This window comes from Homalodisca vitripennis, chromosome X (genome assembly GCF_021130785.1).
Source record: "Homalodisca vitripennis isolate AUS2020 chromosome X, UT_GWSS_2.1, whole genome shotgun sequence".
Classification (NCBI taxonomy): Eukaryota; Metazoa; Arthropoda; class Insecta; order Hemiptera; family Cicadellidae; genus Homalodisca; species Homalodisca vitripennis.
The window spans coordinates 44,211,771-44,227,651 of NC_060215.1; positions in this window are offsets into that span (position 1 = coordinate 44,211,771).

Here is a 15,881-nt window from a genome sequence, read left to right on the forward strand (position 1 = left end):
TGAGACAAATAAGGATGTGCAACTTTCTTGTAGTAAATTTTGTACTAACCTCTTTCTTGTTTTCTTTATTTTCTTTTATCCTTACGTTTAATGTTCTTTTTGTCTCTCCTATGTAAATTTCCAATTACAACTTTGTAGCGTTTTTAAAGCTACATTGATTTTTTTTTAATTAAAACTTAAATTAAATACAAATTTTTGGAACGAAATATTGGGATTTAATTTTAGATTAGATTGTGAAAAGTCAGGGTAAAAACGAACATGTAATCCGTTGGCAAGTTAGTACTGGTAGTTTTAAATTGTTAGGAAGGCAGGTTGACTGCCTTTAATTGATTAGAACTTGTCTTGTTGCGAGTATTGTTCTCCTGGTTTGATACAGCTGGACCAATGAGAGAACACCGCGGATGTCCTGCAAAGTTGATTGGAAAGGGAAGTATTTAAGCGCCCGCTCATAATTTTTGCCCTTCTTTTGGTTATTTTCGTGATTAAGTTGATTACAGTGCGCCGTGTTTCTTAATTTTTTTTTCCGCGAGGGATTTTGAGGTAAGCACCAAATTTATTGTACGTTTTATTGAAATAGTCTTCCTGATTTGATATTAAATTAATTTTGTTGTCTTTTTAATAGGAAAAAATTAAATTCATAGAAACTACAGAGCAATCTGAATAACTTATTCTCAAGGAACAATAGAGCATAATAGAATCATACAAGTTACATTTGGTTCATGCTTGCAAGAAAAGTGAATTAAAATTGAACTTTGTTAATAACTTTAATTGAGATTTGGAAAAGTATTAATTTATAATATTTAACTGGAACTGTTTTATTGTGAATTATTAATTGGAAATTAATTGAACATTAATAATTGTTTGAGAGAGTTGTAATCTGAATTGCAGATACTTGAAAGTTAAGGTTCAACTAGTGTAAAGAGAAGTTTAAATTTTTATTTTTTTGAATTTTGAGTGAACTTAGAAGTGAACATTTTTATTTTAGTTATTTCTAAGTGGTATTTGATTTTTATTTTAAAACCTTATTATTTTATTTTAGAAGAGAGCTCTGATTTTTTAGTTTGATATATTTGATTAATATTTTTATTTCTTGCCAAAGGAATTTTTAAATTTACTAAAAGATTTGTCAATTCTTTGTGGAAAATAGAGTGATAAAAATTCTGAAACGTTGAACTTATTAATTTTCCAGTTTTAAAAATAAATCCATTGTTTTTATTTAGAACTGTGATTTATATTTTAGACAAACCAGATAATATTTAATAGTTAACAAATTTAGTAATAGATTGAACTTAATATTCACTAGGAGCTTACTAATCAAAAAAATATTTTATATCGTCTTGGATGTCTTATTGATAATTTAAATACTGATACTCTGGAATATTAATATCTACAATCCAAGTCGTTATAAACTTCATTTTTTACTGTAAACACATTGTTTGGAATTTTCTGTTCAATTGGTTGATTTAATTTTTTGCGAGAGCTTGTCTAAGAGTTTTGTTTTGTGTTTTAAATGTTGTTCTAATTTTTTTACTTTTTACCCACTTTTCTCCGACAATACCAGCACATAAGTCATTGGATATGATATACTGTATCTCATTCCGATGCTTTTGTTTCGTTTGCACTTGTTTATAACTGACCCAATGGAATCCATTCTATCGAATATCTTATTCAAATTTCTTAATTTCCAGAAACAATATTACCCGTAAATAAATATAAACCTAATAATAAATAACTTAAAAGTATAAACTAATTTAATATAACAAGATCAATAATATAATAAATATAACAAAGATGTATATAACAAATTAATTTAAACTAAGAAAATACAAAAACAACAATAATGTAACAACAATACATAACAGAGAAATCAGTAAAGCATTCCATAGACGATTGTAACAGATTGCGCTTAATCGCAGCTCCACCATTACTAAAATAAAATCCAGGTCAGCTGTGATGGCATTAACGTTCCAAACGTTAATTCCTGAGGATGGCACTATTTCTAGAGTAATTTGTTGTAGCAGCTGTTCTGGCAAAGAGGTCACGAGATTTCGTATCTCATGGAACCCGATGGAACCCTGAAAATGACGATTTGAAGGAGATGACACGTATAATTAAGCTCCGATTCTACAAGACGGCTTAGAAACAAAACACACTAAATGAAGCGTCTTGTCTCAAGAGATGATATGGTCAAGAAGTAATACACATCCGCAAGTAGAACAACCAGATGTCTGTACCCCGGGAAGTTCCCAGCCAGACAAAGTAAGTGACGATGAACTCTTTCAAATTCATCCTGTAAGTATGCCTGATGAGGTGACCAGAGGACAGCACAATACTCCAGATGGGGCCATACCAGAAAGCAGAAGAAGATCCTTAGAGCATGCGGACTGGTGATAATACTGGCAATGCGATGTATTAGGTCCAGGTTTTGAAGCGCTTGACTGATTGAACTTGTAAACCCCAATTTGACAATCTGGGTGAAAATAACTAAGAGGTCTTGGACTGCAGCTATTCGAGTAAGAACTGCACCATTAATCTGATAGTCTCGTCTCGTCAGATAGAATCTTTAGTTCGAAAGAAAGTGATAAAAGCAAATTTCTTAGCATTTAGTCCCATTTGGTTTCTATCATACTACTCCACAATCGCCCTCAGTCACTCCTAAAGAAGAGTGTGACCTCTCTCAGATAAACTTTTCTGGTATATTTTCAAGTCACCCGCATACAACAAGTACTTGCACTGGATATTGGTGGCGTTTGCTAACTGAAAGACATATGCAACTAGGTTTAGAAAAGATCCTATATTCAATACTACAGAACCAATAAATAAACGTGAGACTAAAATACTACTCCTGCACATCAGCTAAGTTAAAGACTAATAATTTGTATTTACCGGCACATGACCGTACTTTATTACAGAGTGAAAATTTAGTGCCTAGTGAAGAAACCACCATTATGTGTTCGTGTGCAGGGAAGAGGCGCAATAATTTAGTGGTTAGAATTTAAATAATATTTTTAAATTAAAGCCATCAACATTGGACATATATTACAGTTTTCCTAATAATATTTTGTGATAATTTGCGTACACCGCCCATATTAGTTATATACTTCTGTAAATTATTGGCAAATGTTTCGAAATTTTAAAGACTGATTACATTTTATTAATACTGTGTATCTCGTTTTAATTGTTATTTGGGTTATCTCAAAATCTTAGTATTTTAATAAAATTATTAATACAGACGCAAACTGACATGTAATATGTTTGTATATTCTGCACTGTGAAGCTATCTATTTTGTAAGATAGCTACCTATAGTGTAAGTGTTATACCATAGTTTCTTTGTTTTTCCGTTAATATCTAAACAAGATATTTAGAAATCTGCACATATAGCCTATAACTGATAAATAATAAAATGTATGGGGGGAAATGCCTTTTAGGTGAAGTTAAGTTAAAAAATGGTTTAGTACTTAAAAGATCAGTCTCCAATCCTGACTCAAAGTTCATTATCACCACATCCTGTGAAGGTTACCGGTAATTGCACTGTAGAACGCTGTAATTTTAAAAACGTTTTGTTTAACCTATAAGTCCCTACTGTTAAACTGGGCATTATAACCAAATGTGCTTTAACATACATAACGTATACCTTAATTACTGTCACCAACTTTATTATCTTAACGACCTTTTCCCCATTACTTGAATCAACACTGTGTTGATTCTTTCCAGCAAAATAGAATAAGCTTCAGATAGGATGTTACTATGAGATAAAAGTCCCCCCCCACCCCCCCCCCCCCCCACCCCCCCCCCCCCCCACCCCCCCCCCCCCCCACCCCCCCCCCCCCCCACCCCCCCCCCCCCCCACCCCCCCCCCCAAATGGGTTGGTCTTTTCAGATAGGCTAGCCCATACATGGTTTTCTTTGACTGGTCCCAAAAAGGTATAAACCTATTGAAATGATAGGAAAATTCATTTTTTGACCATAAACATTATTCCTCATGCATTGCGTGAATAGTGAAATTAATCAAAACAAGAACAGCTTCACTTTATTATAGTTGCACTCTGTAGCAAGATGTTCCCGCTTAGTTAAAATATTATAAATACCAGAAATACTGCAGATTTTACTACCCCTTATGAACAAATATATTCATATTTACGTACTTAATTTATATGTTTTAAGAATGAAAGCATTCGGAATTGCTATAAATATTATTTTTTTCAGATCCTAAGTTGTGATATGAAATGCAAAATATATCAAACAACACAAAACTTGTAACTAATGAAACCTTTTCTTACCTGTAACCTAATCTCAGAGCTTCTGGCTAGCCTCAACAAGGGTGTGCCACCCCCTGCTTACTTTTACTGGACAGGCTGATTCAGAGCTGGCCTCCCATTCTTCCTTGGAGACATGACTTAGAGATGTAGTGCCCTAATTCTTCCTCATGGATCTCAATAAGAGGCGGCCCTTACTCTCTAACCTTACCCATCCTGAATATCCTGTTACTCCGGAAGCAGCGCAAAGGTTCTTACAGGACTAAGTGCAATTTATAAGATTCTTGTCCTAAGGGAACAAAAAAAACCTTTTCTTGATTTTCTGAAAAATGTAGGTGTCTTTGCAGGAATCTTCAATTCATTTAAACCCTAATTAGATATAATACATGTTATCCCTCCTGAGTATATGCAAAATAGATTACCAGAAATAAACCAGATTTAACAATTGATTTAAATCCAACAATATTTTATTGTAACAAAATACTGGATTATCGTCCGTAAGTGCGTTTATATACACTCTCTGTTTAATACTATTACTGTCATAAGCTGATCGGATTATATAGCTATCAAATTTAAGATACATTTTCAAATTTAAAATAGTATACGCTGTGGTCTTCAGCTATATCTATATAAACTTCGGGTATCCTCTCTTAAGTGAATTTTATTACATTTATAAATAGTCGAAGAGCTCTGAACATAAGTACGGCAGTAGGCTGAACTACATGACTGTTAATTATGGTACAATTATGATGAATCAACCAGCGAATATTCATATTGCTTCATATACAGTGAATAATTAAGTGTTAACATGATTCAGATGTATATTTATTAAGTTCATAAAACATAAAATGTTAATTTTCAGTTATACGAATGATAATGCTGATGGTTAATATGAACCATAAATGATACATATAAACGTTGACGTCATAATCTCATGTTCCAAGTTGCTAAACGCCTGCAGCCTGCAAGCTGAGTTTTGGTTTTGAAGTAAGCGAACCCGACCTAATCTCAGCGTAAAGCAAGCTAATTAGTCCTAATTAGTCGTTCTACGGCTGATATCATATTTAAATCATGTTCTAAACTTTACTCATGAATATTATTTATGGTTAAAATGGTTTAATGCCTGGTAAACAAGTATAACTTTAATAATCTAAAGTATAATAATTGTGACAGCAAAAACTAAAATAGTGTGATGTCATAAAATAGCTGAATATGTAATACTTCAAAGTAAACAATACAGGCTCCTAGTAAAAATATTTATGTCAAGTAATAATTTTATAAACTAATCAGATAGTATATTGCAATGGTAATCGGATAAAAAGTACAGAAAATTGAGAATCACTGGTTGATTGGGAATAATAATACATATACTGTAAGCTTGTCTGGTTAATCTAAATATTAGAGCTTAGTCCCTTCTTTTGTGACAACGAAACTATAAAATATTTTGGCAGCTCTGGTAGCTTTAGTATATTAAAACCCGCACAAATTCAAAATACTTGTATTATTAAACTAGGGACAGATGTACACTACACCTTTTTAACCGTCCAATATCTAAATATGCAGGTTTAAGTAATAAAATATTAATTTGGAGCACAAAAACTTATATTTGTCATTCTACGAATCTCTATTATCATAAAAAAGTTATATAATTTAAAATATGAAAGATTAAACAAAAATTGATTTATAGTCTTTTAAACTGTAAAATATTGTAGGTATAATTAAGTAGTAACAAATGCATTACTTTAGAAATATCAAAAACAAAATTCTGTGATGATTGGTCGCAACTAAAATGCTTAGGTGTAAATGAGGTGAAATGGAAATTTATTTGTTAAAAAACCACGTAAATTCCAATTTTAAAAATAAATAAGTAGCAAATGACGATGATAGTATCTTTGGTCTTATTCCGGAATGAGGAAATTAAGGGCCACAGCCATAGTTTTCATAAGTTTGAAATCAAGTATGTAGTAAATTTAAATGTTTGATAAGCAAGAGATGGAACTGGAAATTTTTGTGTTTTATCCCCTATACTGTGGAAGAAGTGAAGACCCAAACCCATTAACTTAGATAAAGCCGGAATACAACCAAGAAATATGTTTAAAAGCTGTCTCAAATATCACTTTACAATACATAATGTGTGTGTGTGTGTGTGTGTGTGTGTGTGTGTGTGTGTGTGTGTGTGTGTGTGTGTGTGTGTGTGTGTGTGTGTGTGTGTGTGTGTGTGTGTGTGTGTGTGTGTGTGTGTGTGTGTGTGTGTAATCAGTATTTTTCCGCTAACTGTTTGAAAACTATTAACATTGTTATAAATAATAAACTTTAAACAATAATTTTCCTTTTAAACGTGATATTGTGCATAAAGTATAAGTATTATATCAAAATTAAAGTTATTAAATAAAATATAATCACCAGAACTTTATAATTTAATCACTAATATGGCCTTACTATCAAAATGTGTGCAGCGCCCTTACTGTTTTATGTCAAATTTGTAATTCATTATATAAAAATGTTACATCCATTTAAGATGAATAAAAATCACAATCAGTACTTATAATGTTACTATATTTTTTAAACTAGTTATAGATCTTTATTCTGTTTGATAAGCTCCTCGTACAGGTCAGTGCCACATAAAGAAGGGAAGAATAAGGCTTATACTATAATAAGAGACCATACTCTTGTGGAAGTTGAAAATGATATTTCATTTCTAAGTAACAACAGTTTATTTGTAAAGCTTATATTAAAACAATTGCTTTTAAAACGCTATGTAAAAATGATGTAGTAACATTTATCTAATTGTTGTCTAGAAATATGCCCTTATGTAGTACTATGCGTACGTATAGATGTTCCTTCATACCATCAGAGGAAATATTCCTACTCTCATGTTTGAAGTTTGATTCAGAGCGTTTTATCAAAAACCCTTACACAAATTATTCAAAAACGCAGGATAATTTTGTATCCTTTCTAAGTACCTGTATAATGCAATTACAGCTTAAAGGTATCGTTTGCTTGATAATGAAAGACTTAAAGCCTTATTTAAGGAGTGGTTGCGAGTAAAATAAGTGTTTAAAATCTGTTGTCTTGGAATAGGGAAAATATATTTCTAAAAGAGAGAGTGTGCACCGGAACTCTGAGTCCTTATTTTAATACTGCAACGCTGTGACTGAGTAGCACTCCGCTGCAGAAAACTAGTTTGTCACTGTTCAATGGGCTGGTATACAGTAGCAAACATGAATAGTTTGTAACATAACCTAACACTTTTGTAGAAACCAGGACATTATCCATGAAACACATTATTCTCGTTCCATGCAATAAGAAAAAAATCCTCTCAAAATAAAAACGTGATAGTCAATATGAATCCAATACATTATTCTGAAATACCTTCCGTTATCTACTAGCCATCATGCCATTATCTACTATCGGTTACCACTTAGAAATGAGATGTTATATATGGTGTTTATAAAAGGGTGTCAAACAGTTGACATTTCGTAAATGTTTTGGAACTGAAGAAAATTGAAGATGTATTTTTTGTGTACTAAACCTAATTTTATCATCAAGTATCATAGATTACAAACACTTTGTAATCAATAAATATTGTTTTATCAATACTATAAATGGGAAATACAATTAATATTGACACTAAGTAAAACAGTGCAATATTGTAGTCTACAAATAATTTAATTCACTATTGAATTGCAAATCATACGTAATTGTAGTTGGTTTTCGTTTTTACGTTATGTATATTAATGCTTTTGTTGTGTTTTAAGCATGCAATTCCCCAACTATTTTTAATTGTTAACAGGTTTAAAAAAGATTAAGTTTGACATTTTATAATTCGATGAAATTAGTTTTCAAGTTCACAATGTGAAATACTCAAGCTAAGTTACAAAAATATTTCCTGGATAGATAGAGTCAGAAGATTTTACGTACGAAAGCCTAAAGTGAGGAAATCCTGGTCAAAGAGTTCTCTTACCTTCGAGCTCAAGAACGATGCTCATAATAGTGGAAACCAGAAGTAACCGTGGGCGAGTCAGTCTTAGATATTAATGCAAATTAAACCTTCCCTTGTATAAATTCTATTCATACGGTTTCACCCCTTTAAACAATCAGAAAACATTATCTATAAGATCATTGTTTTAATAATATTGTGTGATAAGTTACATAGCAATAGGAACCTTCTATTTCTGATATAAATTGCTTGAGGTAAAGATATGGGTAACTTGGTTCGCTATTACTTACCCAATATCAACAAATAATAAGCTAACAAGATGTAGCTCTCCAGCTAACTCCAGCAGTGCTTCGATCTGGCGTATTTAATTATAGAAGGATTTAGTAAAGCAATGTTTTGCAGCTCGAGACCCAAAGGATGAGCCATGACAGACATGTGGTTTCGTGAGTCTAAAACCTGCGTAAAACCGAATAATATGGAGGGATATGGTTTGCCTGTTACTTAGTCTGTTATGTAAAATTTAAGAGTTGCATTTACCCACTAACGTACTTATAATATTGTATTGTTAAATGTAACCAAAAATAAAAAAAAAGATGTTAAAACATAATAACATGTATCTATAATTTCCATTTTTATGTTAATTAATAAGATATATATCATTTGGTGAGGATTATAGTTCAAAAAATGAATACACTTTTATGAAAAATGCACATATTACTATGAAAATAACGTACGTTGTTTTGTACTACATATATATTATATTTGGAATTTTATTATACTCATTATTTTTAGAATTGTACGTTACATACAAGGTTTAGAATAAACGACTTTACTAAAAGCCTAGTTCTTCTTAGATCTCGGACATTTACAGAATTTACTGGTATTTTATAAAATACATGGGTATTGTTATGCATTTTGTAAGATGTCTGAGGCTTTTCCTGCTTATAATTAAGGAACGTTTTTTGGTTATGTTAGAACGAGATGTGGTTTATATTAGTTAAATCTGCTTATGTGCGTTTTAAAAGGTTAAGTAGTTTGGGATAGGTAAGTTAAGTAAGAATAAAGATGAACAACAAATACAATAGTTTAGACTAGATACTTTAGATTAGAGTCAGCCAAGGATAAATTAAATAAGATTGCACATCTTATGCTAAATATTAAAATAATAAACGAAATAAAAGTTACAGTAAAACCTACAACTGTTGTGGTTACCGTTAAAGTAAGAGATCAGGAAGAGAGAATGGCTCCTAGAATGAATCTGGGATACAGCAATAGGCCAGGAGGTGAACAGCAGTTTGCATTATACATGAACATAACCTATGAGAGAGACTTAAGAATCTAAACGAAAAGGTTTTTTTACAAGATAAATTTTTTCGTTTTGACTTCAAAGTAGCCGTAAATTTCGTAAATAACAGTTATTTCAGCTTCTGCCAACGAGGTATAGAATCTGACATTGGTAAATCATTATCTATTTATCGTATTTATAAAAACAATATGCAGAAAGGTATGTGGAAATACGCTGTTATTTAGAAGGCGACTAACAGAATTTGTTCATTTACTGCTAATCTTCCACACGCTCGTGTTTTACTTTGAGACACCCCTAAAACCAACCGTGGGGCCAGTCATAGCATTGTCAGCCAATGGAAAGTATAGAAAGTCACTTTTTTCAGTATAGGCAATAGTGTGCCAATTTAAAAACGTCTGTTTAGAAACAAAGCATTTAATTTGGTATCGGTAATCCTCTTGCTACTGTAAATTCTATTCCAACCAAAAATAAGATTGCTAGGAAAATTGTCATATAGTAGAAACTATTGTATTTTTATTTTACGAAAAATTGGACTATGTACTTATAAACTACAAATTGTATCTCAATTCATGTTCCATTAACAGTGTTTTGTAGCCCTCCTGGCAAGAGTTTACGGCCTAACACGCTTTTAAATCAAATTAAATCAATATTCCTTTATTTTCTGACGTTGCTCTAATAAATTTGTTTTCAGACCAACTATTCTCATATATTCTTAACTCTTAATTATATTAAAATAATTGGATTTTGAATGCATTAATATTAAATGTAAAGGTACAATTTTTTGGGGTATTCGGGGAGCTCGATGTAAATTTGGGTATTTGGGGCCTAAGTATGAATGACCCTTCCTCCCCAATTCTAAGCTTATCTTAGGAAAGTGCAACTTCCCACCATGGCCAGACCTGCGCTGAGACACCTCGTCACGGGAAGAGAGGCTCTAGTGTAAGGTAGTCAGGCTTGCTGATTGTAACAACACTGTGTGTCATGCAGCAAGTTAACATCATGCATACAGCGTCTAGCATATTAACTGTTTCCCGGTACGGAGATATATGGTCGAACCTTCTCAAGACAAAAAAAAGCGAATAGCTGTGTTTGAGGTCTCTAGATACGATCCATGTACTTCCTAGAAATACTTTTGCCATATGCAGGGAAGCAGTAATAATGTGACTTCACTAAATGAAGTTTAGCAGTCTCTAGAATCAACCTTCTAAGCCTTTACAGTTCTGTCAGTCTCCCCAACGAACGCTGGGAGGCATGTGTGACACGTTCAGTGGTCCATCACGACCCCGAGAGTCTTAGCCTCCTCCTGCCTTCAAGTGAGACACTCACCTCACTCTTTTTAAGGATCTGTACTAGGTCTTATATGGCAGTTTGCTAAACTGTCCACTTGTCTGAGTTGAGTTTTAGACCATTAATTTTGGACCAATCTTCTAGGTTATCCATTAATCTGACAAAAAGCTTCTGTCATGTGGCTTGGCTCATATGACAAGTGCAACTGTGAATCATCTACATGCAAAAGACAGTTTTGCACAGGGCTAGGAAAGTTTGCTTTGTACAGCGCCCCAGGCAACTGACCTGAGGAATGCCACGCAGCTTTGTAAGGGGCATGGATACTTCACTCCTAAGTGTGGTAATCTGCAGCCTGTCTCCAGGGTACGATGTTAATGATAAAGTAACATCACCATCAACTCCATAATTATGCGTATTAGCAATCAGCATACTGTGATCCATATAATCAAAAGCTTTAGAGTAGTTAAGCGTTATACGATAGGTATATCTTTCTCTTGTTTTTGGCATCAATAATGTCACTAAACTAATTTTTCAAGGCAGAACTTGTATTTCGATTCTTTCTGAATACATATTGCAGTTTTGGGAGTAATGTATGTTCATTTATGTGATTTTTGAATTAATATTTTTTCTTTAGGATCTTGAACATACCGGAAGTATGGTTATAAGTCTCAACTGGACCACACTAGTTGGATTAGTTATTTTTCGGTATTGGACAATCAATGCTTTTCTTCCAAGCTTGTGGAAATACCCCTTGAGTTAGTGATTTATTGATCAGATAAGTTATATCTTCATGACAAATGGATTATCAATCATTGTAATAATGTCTATTGACATTTGATCACTTCCTACTGATTTGTACTTAATCTTATTCATTATTTGTTTTATTGTTTCTTCAGCGACAGCATTGCATTTTGAAATCAATTATATTTTCATTTTCTTTATTTTTAGTAAAACCAAAGATGTCTATATTTACTTCATTACCCAGTTCCTATTTCTGCAAAGAATCTATTGACATCGTCAATATTAAAATCGTGTTTGACCTGATCTCCACAGTTCTTGCGTACATCACAGTGTTTCAAACAATTCCAAAACTCTTTACTATTTGTTGTTGACAGATCTTTTTCAGAGAATAAATTGCCAAAAATCTGCGTTTGACGTGTTTCATGTCGTCTTGTGCATCTCACAGTCTCAGTCATGTCTTGACCTCTAATATTTGTTTATGAGTTAATTTTTATTTAGAGTAAATTTGTTTGTTTTAATTTCCAGGGGGATTTTCTTTTTGTTACTTGATTGCATACTTTTGAATCCTTGGTTCCATACAATCTTATTATATTATACATTATTATCTCTGTAGTTTCATCCACATCTTTAATTTGAGTAATAGTTTTCCAATCAATGTTGAATAGTTTTTTACCACGTGATCAATGTTGAATCTGAAAAAATCTCTATAAAAAATCATTTTTGGGTTTAATTTGTCCTTCTTCAAAACCAAAGTGGCTGAGGTTGCTGTCACTCTTGTTGGTTCTTAAGTCAATTTTGTTAGTTTCTCGCAAGAGTCGGTGAAGGTAATTGAACGGACTACATGTTTTTGACGTAAGATCAATATTGTGTCACCTAAGCACGTCAAATAATTGACTTTAACCGCCAGATTAACAAACAGTGAGTGAAACAAAGTAGCAAGACAGGTGTACCTGACATCGGGCAGCCTGTAAGCCACACACAACCAAGTCTCTACCTCTTCACCCTCAGTACAACACAGTGCTTCGTTACCAGTTGCCACTTCTTCAGATAAAGATACACCTCCACCTTTATCAAAATAATCTTCAGTCAAAATAGAACTGGCAAGGTGATCACAGCGAAGCATGCTGTAACCTGTAGCTGTTCGAGGGGGTGCCGGACTGAAGCCATGTCTTAGTCACTCTAAAGACATCAAAGTCATACACCAGAGTACGAATTTTATTTGGGTCCTTGTAACGGGTTTCTGCTGAACATCCCTCACCTCATTTGTAGCTCATTATATGTTTTGTACAAGTTGTTCACTTCTCCCATCACGTTACTATCATGTGGGATAAACCTTTCGTCAGAGACCTCACAAAATGTGGCGATTGTTGAACGAACCTCCGCATAAAAGGACAGATGTGAGATCAATTACATCTTCGTCAATAAATCACAAACCATCTGTCACACAACTTTCCAACTAAACTTTATTCTTTAAAATTAAATTATGATGACGTGAACATCTATTGCTATTAAATGCTTTATAGACCAATCCGCAAGAGACTGCAGGAATTTACGTTACTTTATTAACATGCAATCATGCAAGAGCTAATTAATTAAACCATTTAATGTCATTAAAAATATCTACATTTTGATTATATATTAAATGAAATTAGGAAACGTATACTTAAAAGACCGGTATATTGCAACCTTATTCTATTTAATTTTACTATACAACATTTTATATTTGTATGAACAGTGACAAAGTTTTCAAGCTTAAATTAGAATATACGATATGTATGCAATAATTTACGCAATCAATTTGTTTACGATTGCTACTAATTATTTTATGAATGTCTTTGTTTATGACACTAATGAGGACAATAAGTACTCGAGTTTAAACACCTTACATTATGGTAGCAAACTACCGTAACTTCGTAGTTTCGGGGATTCATCACAGCGTGGCGTTTTGCAGGAGGCTCAGCCTCTAATTAAACATTTGAGTGTACCATTTGCAACTTGTTCATGTAACGGTAACTGAACACGAAGTCTGTATATGGCTGTGGATCAGAATATTTGGTGAGAATTAATATTTCTGTGTATTTATGTGTATAATTGATGGTACCATATTTATTGGCTCATATAAAAGTATTTGGTAATTGTATTTAAAACAATATTTATAAATTGTATTATAAACGTTTTATTAATAGATTATTCTTCAATTAAGGGTCCACAGATTATTTATATAATGCCCAAATCTCCTTGATCTTTGGACTCGCGTATAAACTTGATTTAACATTGATCATGCTAAAACGATACCTACTTATATAAAATGGAAAATAGCAACAACAGGCATAAGCCTTAAAATTTAACAAAATTATGGTTGTATAATATTTTACTCGTGAATTTATTTCATAATTTCGCAACAAATACAATTGTATACTAATACAGTATGATGTTTATGTAACTCAGTTTACCTTCATTTGATTTTAAATATTTTAAAACAACCATCATTTTGAAACCAGTGAATATATATATATATATATATATATATATATATATATATATATATATATATATATATATATATGTTGGTTTCGGCGGAGCAATTACTTATTGTGTTTCCATCCCTACTGAAATTATTCACAAGATGTTTACAAAAGGGTGTCATAAACCTATGTGGTTGATATTACTTTTAATTCTAAAAAAAATTGTCCTATAAAGATAGGTCAGGAAATATGTTGTTTAGTCTTTAGCAACCAACAAGTGTTTTTAGAAAACATGTACATGTCTAGAACTAGTTAAGCTACAGAATAACGATCATTGAATAGGTTATTACTTATAAAAGAAAAACTTAAATATAAAAAAAATTGGCGTCTTAAACTTTTTTAATGTCAAATTACACAAACCCGCGTACAATTATAAAAAGCTTACCATATTCATGTATTTTAAAATTTTTATTACAATTCCAACGGTAAATTTTTCAACGGAATCCGTCAACGCGTAAGGGCGCACGACCACTTGCAGATACGCTTGCACAAGCCGGGAGCAACAAATACTGTATGTGACAGTTGAGAGGCGTCAGCTGTTTGTTGATAAATAAAGTTGTAGGGCATTTTTTGTTTGCAGTCATGAGTACTATCTGCCACGGAATCAGACACCCAAGTGATAACTAAATGATAGCAGAATATGTCATAACATCTAGTAGATAACAGCATTGTGTCACTCTTATATAAGGAGTAAGTTATTGGTTTTATGTTAAGTATTACGTTTTTCTTGTGTGTAAAAATGTAATCCCTTGCTTGTCTGGAACGAGAATAGTGTATTTCATGGATAATGTCCTGATTTTCATAAAAGTGTTAGAGTATATAAATGTTACAAATTACTCTTGTCTGCTATGCCAGCCCATTGAGCAGTGGAGAACTAGTTTTCTGCTGCGGAGTGCTACTCAGTCACAGCGTCACAGTATCAAAGTAATTTCTCAGAGTTCCAGTGCACACTTCTTATTTTACAGATAACGTTTTTGCTATTCCAGTGTACAGATTATTAAAAATTTTTGTTATCGGAAACCAACCCTTAAATATGGGTTTAAACCTTTAAGTAGAAAACAAAAATAACTTTAAGCAGTAGTTACTTTATGGTTAAAACATTTATTCTGAGCTTGAATAGCTGAATATTGAATAATTTGCAACTTTGTGTTAGGGTTTGTAATAAAAAATGAATTTTTTTATGTTATACATCTTAGATGAGTGTTAAAATGCTTATATTTTGTATGAATTTAAAATTCGACATTTAAAAGGAAGACGGCTAAAAAACGCTTTATTTTTAAATCAGATTATCGATCAAATAAAAAATTTTTTGGTTATTACAGGGTGTCCCAGAACTCTCTAATAATATTATAAGGTATTATTTCTGGATCAAAGACAAACCAAAATATGATATAAAAACTTTCGAAAAATTAATAATTACGCGAATAGCCTCCATTTTGTTTTTTTTCTTTTAACTACGTTTAATTTGAGAATGGCTTGTTGTAATAAGTTGAAACTTGCCGTATACCTTTATATCCTAAAGGCATAATAACGGAAGAAATTTAAATTTTTCAGAGGATTTAATTTCAACATAGCTTCTTAAATTTTTTAAGTGCAAATATCTAAAATACTACATATGATAAAAAAGTCACAGTTATTATATTTCAGTTAGAAAATTTGATATAAAATTCATCAATACCAAGTATAATAAAAATTGGTTGTTAAATAAGGGAAATCTTAAAAACGAATACTAAATAATATCTACTATTATTATGGGACAGCAGTGTTTTGAGCAACTTCACCTATCTGCTTTAATTTTAGCTGCTGCAACCAGCTGATTATAACA